This window comes from Harmonia axyridis, chromosome 6 (assembly GCF_914767665.1).
Source record: "Harmonia axyridis chromosome 6, icHarAxyr1.1, whole genome shotgun sequence".
NCBI lineage: Eukaryota > Metazoa > Arthropoda > Insecta > Coleoptera > Coccinellidae > Harmonia > Harmonia axyridis.
In genome coordinates this window covers 28,851,454-28,867,009 of record NC_059506.1, presented here as the reverse complement: position 1 = coordinate 28,867,009, position 15,556 = coordinate 28,851,454, and the positions used below count along the sequence as shown (strand labels likewise).

The following is a 15,556-nucleotide window of genomic DNA, read 5'->3' as shown; positions in this document are numbered from 1 at the left end:
AAGATATTTTAAAGACCCATTGACAAACACCTCAAACGCTGGAAAGACTTCTAGATGTCTACATCCACTGAGGATTGAAATAGAATTTACAAGTCTCAGGCTTAACATAAGACGAAGAAGGAGAAGAAGATATTTTAATCAAGATTTAATCAACACTTTTATTTGTCATTTAGGTACATCAAAATTCTTTATAGCACAATGAATAGACTGAATGAACAACTCTGTATTTTCCACAAAAAAAATATTCCTTTATAAATATTTCACACTTCATTCAGAGGAATAGGCCAGCAGGACATTTCGAAATATCAATTTGCGCTGTTTGAATGCATTTGTTTTAGAAATATTTTGAAATCAACCGTTAGAGTTCACAAAAAGATATCTTGCCAAATTGTTTAATTCAAGGGCATACCCAGGATCAAAATTGGGGGGGGGGCAAACCATGATCGTTCAGGTTGTAGCATTTTATAAATAACAATAAATTACCCTAATTTCATAATTCATAAAGAGTGTAATTTTTTTATTATCAAAATAGTTATTCCAAGAATTTTAATGACTTCCTGCAACAAAATTCAATAACGATTAATTTTTTTGCTTCCAGAGGGGGCAGCTGCCCCTTGCCTCTTGCTGGGAACGACCAGGCTATGGTTGATTTTTTTCTTTCAACGCAAAATATCTCGACACGTGACGAAAAAAATCAAAAAAAATATCCATATAAAACAAATTTAAATAATTATCCAGCGACAGAAATTAAACCAATCAATTAAAAATTTCAATAATTCACATCTCCGAAAATAAATATGTTTTAGGACAATGCGGTGAAAAATATAATACATAAAATCATCATAGCAATTTCCAGTGCCATAATTATGTTTTATTTATTTTTTCCATGCGTTTTTGCTTCAGAAATTCATGCGATATAGAACCAATTTTTGTACCAAAATGCATCCAAATTGTGCTCTTATCATATATTTCCGAGATTAATTCTGAACGTCGAACGGACAGCTTTTTGTTATTAGATTATATAAGGGGTTGTCCATTAATCATGTGAGGCTTGAAAGGGGGGGGGAGGGGTTTGATAAAAATCACGAAAATATCACAAGGGGGAGGGGGGTGTAGTAAGATATCACGTGTATTTATTTTTTCGTCAAACGCGCGATTTTTAAACAAATATTAAGCGGCACGGCGCGGCGTGTAGTGACCTTGACTAAATTAAATATATTCATGTACTAGTACAATACATGTTTTTCCTATGATTACACTCTTCGTTTATTATTATTGTTATGGCAATCAAAAAAAACTTGCAACCTGGTGTAGACATTTTTATTATGGTCCTTAATTTCAGAATAAAATAAAATTATAGTTTATACCTGTATTTAAATTAAGATAATATTCAAAAAATTTTAAGATTCGTTGTAGGTACTAAAAATACACGTGATGTTGAGAAGGGGGAGGGGGGTGCTCTTAAACCTCACTACGTATCACCAATGGGGGAGGGGGAGTTAAAAAATGCTAAAAAAAGATCACGTGATTAATGGACAACCCCTAATATACAAGAACGTAAGAAAACGTTGAACGGGTTAATCGGTCTGTTCGTGATGATCCCGATCTTTCCATTCGGAAGTAAGTATGTACTTTGAATTTGATGCCCTGAACTTCCAAACTTAGCTGGCTATAACCAAAGAAAATGGTCCCGACATTATTTTCAAGAAATAAATGACCAAATAATGTATTTTTATTATTATTATTTTTTCAAATCGCTTTTTTACATATGAAATTTTTTTAGACACCTTGTAGGTACATTTCAAAACGTAAACTGTAAATTTCAGGGGAGCTGAAACTTTTTTTCGAACGATTCCACAGGTTAATTAAAAAAAATAATAAACCAACGCACGAAGTTTTATCGTTGCAAAAAACAACTTTAAGATTGAAGGTCACAATTATGACATTCGTTTAAACCCAACAAGCTAGCAGGTTGCCTTCCCATATTTCGGACCAGCTATACAGCCCGCCTAAGGGAGATATCGTTGTCAAGAATAATTACCTAATTTCTTACTTAGTTTGATGGTTTTGGACCCATAATTACGGAACCGACTCTACAATTTTGTCGAATAAAATTTAAGCACACTCGAAAGATATTATAGTATTCGAAAAATCGTTGCGAATTTCCGAAGGCCGCTTTTATTGGATGACAAAATTGGCGATCACATTCTGCACACCGTAATGGATATATCTTGATCTCGTTTATGACGCCTTGAAAATGCCAATTTTTGTTATTCATTTTTTTTTTTTTTTTGGTTCACTTTCGAACCACCGGCGACGTTGTGTTTTTGATTCTTGCAAAATCGGTGACAGTCAGACGGGTTGATCTAATTTTGACTCGAAGAAAGTTGGATAGGTGTGCCCCAGGAGGCGGGTTCGGGTCTCATTAAATTTATCATTTTTAGGATTGAAACAGAATTTTTCAAATTTTCCAGCGATTGCTCTCCTAGTAATATATGTTGTTGCGCGTCGTTTGGAGCACTTGAAGTTTGTTTTCTGAATTTCTGAAATATTTAGGTACTCATTTCAATATATTTTGAGTTAATACGGAACATTGGTTCACTCTAGGACATTAGAAGTGCGTTCTTTGTGGGGAAACTCGCGAATTGATTAAAATATCATATCACTGATATGTTTTCTTTTCCGCGCGCTGGGAAAAAATCTGCTTACTGAAAATGACATTTGCTCCCTCTTTCTTTGTTTATTACTCTCAGATTCGAACCAATAGCTTTCCATACTGATATAAAATTTATGAATTTTGGACCGAATCTAAAAATGAAAATTTTCCAAGAACTGGAGAAGCCCACAAAGGCTACCCTGTGGCGCTCCCGTCCTACATCGTTATACCTTGTATCAAAAAGGGTCAATCTCCAAAACCCGAATGTTAGTCGGATGTCCTGTGTAAATTCTGCAAGTGGCGCTGTTCAAATTTGTATTCCTTTACATTCCGATCCTTTTTTTTCGATACGATTTATATCTGCCAATGGAAACTTGTCAGCCACTTCTAAGAATCCAACCCGTAATGACCTTTTGAGATCCACACGACACCTACAAAGGTTCATTCAGGTTTGGAGCACGAAAAAACATATCGGCTGTTGAATTGAAGAACAAGAGTTATTTTTAATATTTTACCGATGGTATTGTGAATTATTTCCCGGCAACAAAGAGAAACTAAGATAAACAACGCTGCTTGAAAAAGGGAAACAGAGGCGGTTCAATGGCAAGGTGGGAAGAAATTTTTAGACATAAAATAAAGAAATATAGTATTTAATTCTCAGAATTTTCTGAAGAAGAATCCAAAAATGCATGTGGAGGTTCACAATTTAAAATAGCCATAATATACTTATTTGAAAAAAAAAAATTTGTTCAATTTGATCCTCCTACTGGATCCTAGAGACTTCGCAGAATCGATTATCAAATAAGGATCATAGATGCTGGATAACAACTGCAATTAGCAATTAATTTTTATAGTTTCGGAGAAGAAATTTAGAAGTGAACTGGATCATTTTTAATCGATTTTTATATTCAGCTTATATCAAAATATTAAACTAAGATAACGATTCAGAAGTTAATCATGAGAAGTACACGAAATTGAATAATATTTTTTTATGAATGCTTCCCGTAGGCAACACTAAATTATTTGGTCACGATGTCTGTATTTTTCGAATATCGAAGAAAATCCTGACATTAGTTAAAATATAAAAAAAATATAACAATTCCAAGGTTTATATGAAATAGCATGTTTTAATATGACTGGTTCTCCAGAACCATTCAAGTAAGAATAATGTGAAAATCATTGAAGTCAATGGCCAATTGCACTCTTGGAGACCACATATCTATATATAACTGGCCAATTGAAAAGTCCCCGATCTACCATAGTGAAACACATTTATTTGACAAAATTCGATTTTATTATTCAACATAGTTGCCTTCGAGGGCGATACAGCGATTATAGAGATCTTCCAACTTTTCGATACCATTTTTGTAATACGATTTGTCTTTCTCTTCAAAATAGGCTTCAGTTTCGGCGATTATTTCTTTATTGGCGCTGAATTTCTTTCCAGCGAGCATTCTTTTGAGGTCTGAGAACAGTAAAAAGTCGCTGGGGGCCAGATCTGACGAATACGGTGGATGCAGAATCAATTCGAAGCCCAATTCATGCAATTTTTCATTGATTTGTGACACGGCGCATTGTCTTGATGAAACAGCACCTTTTTTTCTTCAAATGGGGCCGTTTTTTTAACGATGTCATCCTTTAAACGATCCAATAACGCTATATATTAATTACTGTTGATGGTCTGGCCCTTTTGGAGGTAATCAATGAATATTATACCTTGCGCACCCCAGAATACTGGTGCCATAACCTTGCCAGCTGACTGTTGTGTTTTTCTTCGCTTTGGATTCGATTCATCGTGTGCAGTCCACTCAGCTGACTGTCGATTGGACTCCGGAGTGAAATGATGGAGCCATATTTCATCCATTGTCACATATCGACGCAGAAATTCAGGTTTATTGCACTTAAACAGCTTCAAACATTGCTCAGAATCATTAACACGTTGTTGCTTTTGATCGATTGTGAGCTCGCGTGGCACCCATTTAGCACACAGCTGTCTCATGTACAAATATTCGTGAATGATGTGATGTACACGTTCAGATGATATCTTCACAATGTCTGCTATCACGATCAACTTCACTTTACGGTCATTCAAAATTATTTTGTGTTATTTTTTCGTCGGTGACAGCCTCTTTTGGGCATCCACTGCGTTCGCCGTATTCGGTGCTTATTTCGCCACGTTTAAACTTAGAATACCAATCAATGATGGTTGATTTTCCTGGTGCAGATACCGGAAACTCTTCATGAAGCGAAGATTTTGCTTCAACTGTATTTTTTTCCTTCATAAAGCAATATTTTATCAGCACACGAAATTTTTTTCCGTCTTTTTTCAAATAACAAAAGTAACTACACTCACAGCGCAATATCTCAAAAACTAATGGTCGGGCTGCTGTCAAATTTTGACACGTATCGTTTGAAGGTTGGTACTAACTAAAATCCTTATGGATTTAATACTAGCACCGCCATCTGTGCATCAGACCGCGTACTTTTCAATTGATCTAATGTAATGACACTCAATACTAGTATGACAACAGATAATTTTGTTAACAAAATACTTCAGTTCACGTCAATACGATTCCCTCATTATCAAAAACCGATCCAAAACAGTTGAAGATGCGAGCGTGCGCCTATGCCTTGAAGATATTCCAAGATTACGAAGGTATGGGTGAGGTGTAACAATATTATATTACATTTTATGTCTCCTACTCTATTTCCAGCTTTCTGCGCGGTCTTTCGCTTAATCGTATGACAAATAAGACCTGTTTCAAATAAAAAATTTTACTCAACGTATGGACAGGAAGAGGAATGATCATGGATTCCCGATGCCGTTGTTCTCGGTGGAGTTTTACGTTATCGGGCATACTTTGTGTCCTCCAATTCTCGCACGAAGGGAAATTTCAGTGGAATAATTTTTTTACAATTAAAAAAAAATCGTCATTAACGTCGAATGTGTGTAATGTTAGGATTTTTGGCCGAAAATGGTTTTCAATGTTTGGGTTGGAAATAACTGATGAATAATTCGAGGTACAAATCAATTCTGACCGTCCATCTGGCTAGATACATTGTACATGATAACTCTCTAGATGTTAGATACTTCAAATTTTCAAGGTAGATTCAATATCTGAATTTAGCTCGTTGATAGACAAAATCTGTTATATTAGTCGCAGTTATACTGATATGAATTTTTTCAGAAATCTAAGATCGAACGAAGATTCCCGAAATAAGTAATTTTGTAAGGATCGTATCATTGGAAGATTGAAAAAAAAATTGTGAAATTTTATATCTGGTGAATCTCTCTGGCAAATTTCACTTTAATTTTGTGTGTATTCAAATGAAGTGAGTTATCCAAAAATTCCCATTTTCCCAATTTCCCATGGTGAATTGTAATTAAGTTTTTTTGATCTCATAACTCTCTTAAGCACAGACTATTTTTCAGAAAACGAACTGCTTCGTTTCGAATTTTTCATTAGTTGCTTGCAGAAAGGGTCAAAGAAATGCCAAGATACTGGTAGATACAAGAAAGTTGGAACTTTCCTGGAGTTCCGAATGCCCCCAAAAGGAACGCTGCATTTATTTTCAAAAAACTTGTAAATTTCAATAAAAATATCGATTTCATCCGAAATAGATAAATTGAATGCAAAACTTCCCACAAATTTAATTTGTGGATAGTAATTTTGTTTTATTTCATTTGTAAAAATTGAAAAATCACATTTTTTCGAAAGTATTATCACGTAATTGTATGTCTTCATGATATGACACTATGCAGTTTTATTAAGTAGTTGTAATTGTATTATTGTTGAGGTTGTTGATAAATTATATTGAAAACTAAGATCAAGAAGTTTTAAGACGAGATTGATGTTCATCAGACTAAATTTGCTTGTTCAATGACGGTTTGAAGATTCATACAGAATTTCGCAAAAAAATTGCGAATTTTAAAAATTATGCAAAAACTCCTCACTTCACGTTGGTGCTCATTTGTTTCATTCATCACCTTCAAAAATTTGGAGGTCAAATAGTCGAATAGCACCTTATTTTCATACCTACCGCAACCCAATAGTTCACAAAATAATCCATGTCAAATGAAAAATATTTGAATTTAGTGAATTGTGATAGAAATTACGAAATATTAAATTCTCCAGAACTAAAGGTACCCTCACACTCTTCCCTGTGGTACTCCATTTGCCGTTATTCTCGTGTAGCTATTAATTGATAAGGCACTTTTATAATTTTGTGCTGTAAATCCACAATCCACATTCTCTTTCTTTTTCCTTAGATACTATTGGCATTCCATGGATAAGATTTGAAGAACGTTTCCAGGGAAATTCACAGTGTTTCTTCCACTCATCCTTCCATCAAAATTAATCTAAAAATTGGATCAAACACTTTATCCTCCAAAGTCAAAAATAATTTGTTTGCATTCCATAATTTCTACATCTAAGTAACCACTATAATTTTATAACTTATTGATGAACTTAATTCTATCAATAATTAAAGTTGGTACGTTTTTTTTATATAGTATCGTCAAATTTAGTTTAGTTATTTGAAGATATTTTCAGGAAATTACAAAAACAAAAACCTGCTCAAGGTAATTCTATGATACAAATTACAATAATGTTCTCTTTTTATCTAATAATCACATATTTTCACAGAATATGTACATATATACAATTATACGCAACAGGTAGCTGGTTCATGGAAAATGCAGAGAAATTTGTATGGTAAAGGGTGATGACTCTGAGAGCTTATTATCAATCCTTGTTTTAGTATTTTTTTTTTTGGTGAAATTGTTAAATGACACTGATATTATATTGGTCAAAATTGTTTCACATATATGGTCTATAAATTCGCTTATTGTAGTGAACTTGAAGTTTTATTATGCGTGCATATTTATTTAGGTTGGTAATTAAACATTTATTTTGAAAAATTCGGTGTTGATGGAGAATCTGAGGTCGAAGATGGCAGTAGGTAGGTGCAGCATTTGTAATTAGAGATCTGATTATTGATTTGTTAATGAGGATTTCATTCTTTTGATTCAAACGACTTTTTCTGTATAATAAGCAGAAAAGAATTTATAATGCTGCGTAACTGTGAGCAAAATGAAAAGTTAAATCTATTATCTAGCTCTATACCTAGATAATTGAAAGTGTTTTTAGGAGTGATTTAATGATCATTCATTTTGAGTTTGTTGAGGTGTGTTGTAATGAGTGAACTTTCTGCTAAATACAATTCACTCTGTTTTCGCTAAGGTAAGGGTAATTTGTTACTTTTTATAATAATCTGCGATATTGTTTTTTTGCAAGTTGCCACGCAACATTTCCACATTTGTCCCAAACTCACCAATAGAGTCTTTATCGGAAATCCAAGTTTGATGGGCATTTTCGGAACATAAGTTGGCTATGAATGAATGCGAATGAAACGGGTAGGGAAGTCCATAGAGTAAGCGTTTTGTTGGAGGTGGGGGATTTAGGAAAGGAGAGTTTGAACACTGGCTTCTGAGATATAAGATTGTTAAAGCTCTCTCGGTTTCCGAAGCTCCGAAAGCTCAGTGGTTTGTTCCTCAGTGGTGTTGTGTGATAGTGCCGGACTAGGGAAAAATTTGAGGTACGTAAGGGTGAAAATATTATTCCATTTTAATCCATAGAATTTTTTTTAATTAAAACCGATCTAGTTGAAATAATATTCCAAATAATCAATGATATATTACAAGAAGTTATTTTTTTCATTTACAAGTATTTAATTTTCGAAAATTCACGAAAATTTCGATTATATGATTTATAGAACAATTGAAGAATTGAGTCTCCCATAATTCGTTGATCAATTCAATCAAATATTTAATTTGCAGATATACTTTCCCAAGATTGGAACTACCTTGATTCAAGTGCGTTAAAAACATAATTTGTAAGAAAAATAAATCGGTTCTTCAATTGTGTGTTCGAGCACTTTATTCCACAACAATTTTAGATAAAAATGAATAGTTTCTCAAATACAACATAGTTCCAAAACGCCCTTAAATGAACTTAATAAGTCTGTAAAATATAATATATAACTGTAAACAAAAGATAATTAGTCAATTTCTTCCAAATTCTTCAACAAATATAAGACGACAACTGAATGCAAAATCATAATACTATATGAAAACATGAAGCAGAAAAAGCTACAGAAATTTCGTCAATAAAATCCACAGTTAAAAAGACGATAAATCTTCGAAATTGTGCTATTTCAGATAATACTGTTTTTTCCTATGCTCGAAGAATTTTAATGTACAAATAGATGTTTATTCAAAAAAATTACTACCCAAACCAAATTTCACGAATATTCTCTTTTATTTGAGAATATATTAGTTATTTACAGAGAGCTGCCTATAAGGTTCTAAAATACCCAAATAACATATTTGTACCCATTCTTTACTGCAGCGTATTTAGGGTACCTTACCTAATGAAGTAGGTCCAATTCTTTATTTAAGTCTTCAATCAACAATTGAACGGAGTGAACACGCAAAGTATTTAGATGACTTTCATATATATTGTTTTTATTCATGGTGCAGAAAAATATAGAAATATCTTTGAAAAAAAAATTTTAATGAAATACGACTACAAATTTGCAAAAATCCGAAACTATGAGAGCTAGGACTTTTCGAAAAAGTAGATTGTATTCAATAACACCTTAGTAATACATGTTTTAAATTTCAGGTTGTCGAGTTTCTAAAAAAAGATTTTCTCGTGTTTTTTATGTTTCTCAATTCAAAACTCATAAATCATGTTCTCGAACTAGGAAGATCTATGAAATATAAATTTCGGTATGAAATTTTACGCAAATTATAGTAGAAGAAAAGTTATATAAGGTGTATAAACCAAAACATGAGTTTTTGGTAAATTATCTTTTATAAGTGGACATCAAATCTATTCCTTGAACCCTTCATTATTCCTTTCTCATTTGTTCATTTTTGCACACAGTTATAAATTCGAATTTTTCTCATCCTTCAGTAATATGCTTCGAAATTTTCAAACAATTACACTAAAACGGTAACAGTAATAACGAACTATACACTCTAAATTTCTCTTATTTCACGATGACTATTCATAATATCCAATTTCATTCACTATACATTATCTTGAAGACCAAACTGAGTTGATTTATTTACAAACAAATTTTCATATTGTTTGCTATTTTCTCTCCTAATTCACACAATATTTCAATAATATTGGCATGATCTTAATGACTCCGATATATTTCTGGAATTTAAGTTAAACTTCCTGGATGTTAATCATTGTTTATGAAGATATACAAAACGAAGGAATTCCGAATGAAATAGAGAAAGATGACAATAACAATCATTCCTCGTTTAGAAGATATACTTGAAGGTTTTGCTGAAAGGAAAGGATGTAAGAAATGGAAATGAACAAATTAGTTATTTGGTCCTTAAATTTTTAGGGCAATATATATTCGAATAAAAAATTGGACTTACTGCAAATTTTACTCAAGGATAGGTGAATTTTTCTATCAAACAAATCATCCCAATATTAGATATATGTACATAAAAAAAATTGTGTTAGGTTATCGAACATCATCGATATCACCACCTTTTCAATTTAAGTCTTGTAGATTCTGAATTCTTTTGAATATTAAGTTTTTCCTTATGGATCTAGGAGGATAAATACAATGCAACAAATTATTTTGATTGGAACTGCAATTTTCGAGAAAAAACTACATGTCTGATGAATGGATTTTTTTGGATTTGGAAACAGAAATGTTTGAAGATGAAAAAAATATATCTGAATTCCAAAGGGTCATCTGATAAAAACATCTTCTTCTATTTCTCGTCTGATTCTGGGTTTTCTTGAAACAAGCGCACATATCTCAACAGAATACCAGAAGCAAGTGCAAGATTATATTCGTATATGAACTGCAGTGCGAAAACGAAAATAATACTGAAGGATTTTACATTCCTATGTTTCGTATCATTATCTCAAACTCGTCAATCTTGTAGTCATTTGTTGAATAAGATCCTCTTTGTTTTAGGCAACAAGTGAATTTCTGGACTGTTAGTATGCCTCGAGATTAATTAAATTAATGCTTTTCACGTATGATAATTTTCGCGTTTTCAAGTGGTAAAAGTCAAAGAGTACTCATATAAAATAGTTCTTAGGTATTTCATCTTAAATGTAGATACGTCATGAATACTGTCAACGTTTAAGGCTTGTTTTTGTGATACGTTCAAATCAGGGTTAGAAGAATCATTGCCTATACCATAGGGTTTTCCAATAAAAGGTTTCATTTTGAATAACTGAGACACCAGAAAGTTTAGACTTCCAACTTGAGTTCAGAAAGCATACTAGAATATGTATATTGAAATATCTTGATGTAAGTGAACATTGAATCCTAAACACGATTTCGTTATAAAATTCAGAAATAATCAAAAGACAACTATAGGGGTGTTTCATTAAAATAGTACTTTTTGATATAAGCGATAATAGAGCAGAGCTAAAATATAGGGTTTTCCAACAGGCAGTATCATTTTGATATTAAAAAAAACGAGTTTATTTTGAGAGAAATCAATGGTTGTTTATTTCCTTCTGAAGAGAAAGGTATGTCATTGATGATGAGAAAATATATGAGCCAAATAGCTGCCACGGCTGCAGTTGCAGTCCCATTTACTTTTTATGAAATGTTCAATGACCAATTCGTACATTTACTGGTGTTGGTCCTCAATAACTTGACGAATTTCATCTTTAACGTCTTGAATCGATTTTGGACCATTGGCATAGACCTCATCTTTTACATGGACCTAAAGAAAAAAGTCTTAAGGTCTTGAATCACAAGATCTTGGCAGCCAATTGTGATCACCTCTTCAAGAAATAACACGTCCAGGAAACTTTTCTCGCAAAATTGCGATTGTTTCGTTGCTTGTGTGGCACGTAGTACCATCTTGTTGAGAATGAACCTCGTCTACATCAATATCTTCCAATTCCGGCCATAAAAGATTTTTCGAATGAGTGAGGTCCAATCATATCGCCATCTCAAGAACCGCACCAAACAGTGATACGTTGAGGATGGAGAAGCTTTTCAACAATCATTCTTGGATTTTCTGAGACCCATATGCAACAATTCTGCTTATTATGGTGAAAATGGTCCTCATCACCGATGATAAGTTTTATATGAAAATCCGAATCATTCTGATGCATTTCAAGGGCTCAATCAGCGAAGATACGACGTTACTGGTGATCGACCAGATTGAGTTAACTAAAATTTAAAAGCCTTAAGACCTAAGCATCAATCGACAAACCTGGGGCAACTCTACAACGTTGCTACAGCAGCAATATTCTCAGTTGTTCTTGAGCAAACCACAAGGTTACAATTCTTCTCTTCACTAACTTGCAACATTAGCTCAAATTTTTTCACCTGTTTCACTATTGCCGGCCAAGCAGGTGCTTCACGACGACCCAAAAGTGCTGTAGTTTCACGAACTGTAACTGCAAAATTTTCACTATTTTTGTAAGTAAATTTTAACAATTGCGTTTTTGGAGCGTATACCGTTTAATTTTTAGTAATGGCGTAGTTTGTACTTGTCAATGGTCAAAAGATGATAGCTTCAAAAGTCACAGCTACCCAAACAACAGTCTATTCAAAATGAAACCTCTTATTGGAAAACCCTATATTCTAGATCTAGAGAGCATTGGTCTAGGGCATAGAGTAAGTATATATATTTGTTCTATGATCTAGGGTACCATCAACCACGTGATCTCGAAGGCACAATTAGCGTATGAATAAACGAGCGCTCAAAAGCTCCTGACTTCATGAAAGTACTTTCCTAATTTTCAAAGTTTAACTGTGCAAAATGACGAATCTCCTAGATAAACACTTCCGATAACAGTTAATAGACAAAATAGACAAACACATTTGTATGCCGGAAAGGCAGATTTCTGAATAGCTCCTCATTAATCAAAGGAGAGCATTTTTCCCACAACACTCAGATGTAGATCTCTAAATCTCGCAGCGCATTCAAAACCTACCAAATGGTGTTATTATTGCGTATAGTTGAAATAAATTACATGACGTGTAGTCTAATATTTTATTCTTAAACGATGGCCGTTTGAGAAACGCTACCAACCGCTGGGACATTTCTATAAGTCCTCCATTTTATTGTGGATCTTTGTACAGATATTTTTTGTTGTTGTAGGCATCTACCACCGTATTTCAAGTTCGGTTGGTGACGGTGAACTGGATCTTGTTTAGTAATTTTGTGTGTTTATAAGTGTTTATAAGTGTTTATAAGTGTCAGTAATGGGATTCTGTATTTTTTTTTAAGATGCGCTGGGATGTTCACTGCTCTTTATCATGCTGGGAGAGATTAAAAAAATGAGTATGTTTGAGAGCTCCGATTAACCTAAAGTTTGGATTCGATACAGAGTTATAGAGCAAGAGCCCAAAACGGCCAGACCTTCGTTTAGGTGATACAGTTTCTTGTAGTCCTACTCTTTTGTAATGATTATACAACTTTATTACTAAACGACAGATTGGGAAAATAAACACCAAAATTAATAATCAATTTATTCATCACAGCCAGGGCCGGCGTTAGGGGTGAAACAGTCGAGCGACTGTTTCAAGCGCCTCTTTTCGAAGGCGGCAATTCAGCCTAGTTTGTGACCGCCCTATTTCTGAAAAAATATAGTCTTGATTCTTTAAAACAACATGGAGTTGGTCCGCTTTGCTGCGTTTATTAACATTCCCTGCAATAAAAGTCTTTACTAATCCGCCTGTTCAATAAATAACACATGGCAACCCAACCAATATAAGCAGCATTGCCTATTACCCTAATTGAATGAGGGATGGAATGTATTTCACAAAGACGAAAAACAACACTTCGAAGTGCTTTACACATTCAACATATGGAAAATTCTTACGATTCTGCATTCGGAACTAGTTACTGATAAATGCTGAATGTTTTCAGTGGAACATATGTTTTTAATCCCTTTTAGTTTTCAAAGCTTTGCATGCCTTACCGCCCTTTGTATCTTCTGGTGTGATAGGTAATCTTTCATCGATCTTGTGAATTTGAGAATCGAAAAATGCCAAAAAAAAAAGAAACCCAGTAGAAACAAATTTAGAAAGAAACGATAAGCAAAAACTTTAGAGAAATCAAAAATGGCCAATTATCATCGGGGCAGGTGATGTTTTTTGTTGGAGAGAGGTGGTATTTATTGATACTTTTTCAGCAGGGGCGCCAAAGAATTCTCTGCTTCATGCACCAAAATTGCTCGCGCCGGCCCTGATCACAGCTTGCTTACTAGATTTTTATGTTAATTTGGATTTCGAGAGATATGTTTTAAATTTTGACAGAAACTACAAAAAACGAAAAATTTCAATACTGTTTCAAAGAACCCTCCTATATTTTTTTAAAATTCTAGTAGACCGCCAAATAATGTTCTAGAGGAAAAAAGAGGGCACTGTTCCAGAATATCACCCTGTAGATTTGCAATGGAAATCCGCATATCACGTGATGTAAACTTCAAAAAAGAATATATATGCTAAATTTCAGTTCAATATATCTCGTGAAGTGTAGAAGCTATGAGAAAAAACTAGAACATCAGCCTGTATCTGGAAAACAAAGCGTTTGCGAGCCCATGTTGAACATAAATGAAGATTGTATCATTCCTTTTGAAAAACCATTTGGACAGAAAAATATTTTAACACAAAGCGAATTTAATTAAGAGAATTTCAGGCTTCCGAACTGCAGCATAATGCTACGTTATTTTATTATACAAGAGCAGAAGGCATTTATTGGGTGATATTCTTCCACGAGTTAAAAATTCAAAAACAAGCCTCGATGAAGCGAGTTTTTGAATGAGCAAGTATTAGAATGAGTATAATACGTTATTTCCTCCTAATCCTGAATTGTTATTGGAATTAATGGAAGATATCTTTTAGTGATTTTTGCATTGAAAAATCTTGGTTGTCAGAACTGTATTGTGCATCACAAATTAAACAGATAATAGATTAATTCGTTACAGGAGAGTTACCATATAATAATAAAATCCATGAAATCCGTGAGAAACTGAGATATTCCCGAACGATTTTGTTCTACAAGGTTTAGCAGAATGAACGGATTTGCCACAGAATTAGACAAACATTTTTCAAGATAATTCTATATGATTCTCAGCGTCTAAAATGTTGAAACTAACGTAGTTCATCCCAACGTGAAAAGAAATCAATGAATTTCCACCGGAATACACAAAATCTCTTCACGGTAATTTTGGTACTTTGAATAATTCTCATTTGAATATGATTAAAGGTAGGCTTCCCAAATTGAGCGCCTCACACACGGGGTTAGAGGGCAGACAGCACAATTTACCGTTTCTAAAAACGGTCTAGTGACAGCGTTAAAAATAGAGTGTAGCATAGATATACCGAGGTACATCGATCTTTCAATTCGACCTCTGCCTTGAAATTCACAATGGGATTAACTAAAATCGAAATAGGATTAGGATTAAACAGGAGATAAGGCTTCGATAATTCAACATTGTAGCACTTATTTGGGGTGTTATATCGGGTGATTGTCCTACGATTCGCAACGCTCCATTAAGGGTTTTTCAATAAGAGGTTTCATGTTGATATTTAAAGATATGTTTATTTCATTTTTAATAGGAAGGTATGCTATTGAGAGGAATTGCCACCACGTGGCTTTCCACGTGCCAGTCAAACCTAAGGTACCCTTATTTCCCCTCTGGAGCTCCTGCGATGACCAAACTTTGTACGGTATAGGAAGTTTATCTTCTTTCCCTTTACGAAGCTTATATGTAGAGGGCAGCACTGTACGACGGTCGATTACTTTTTCCCAAATTCACAAAACAAGTTTTGTTCATTGCTAATTGATCTGATTATATCTGAATAAGAACTTTTTTTTTT

At 33.7% G+C, this 15,556-nt stretch overlaps 1 protein-coding gene across 1 annotated transcript in view; it reads left to right on the top strand.

The window, feature by feature from the left end:
* The first annotated feature begins 8,127 nt into the window (after positions 1-8,127).
* Positions 8,128-15,556, top strand: part of LOC123682797 (protein NDNF-like) — a 28,736-nt gene continuing 21,307 nt past the window's right edge. The window contains exon 1 of the mRNA XM_045621584.1: positions 8,128-8,254. The gene's annotated coding sequence lies outside the window, so the exon portion shown is untranslated. The remainder of the gene's footprint in view (positions 8,255-15,556) is intronic.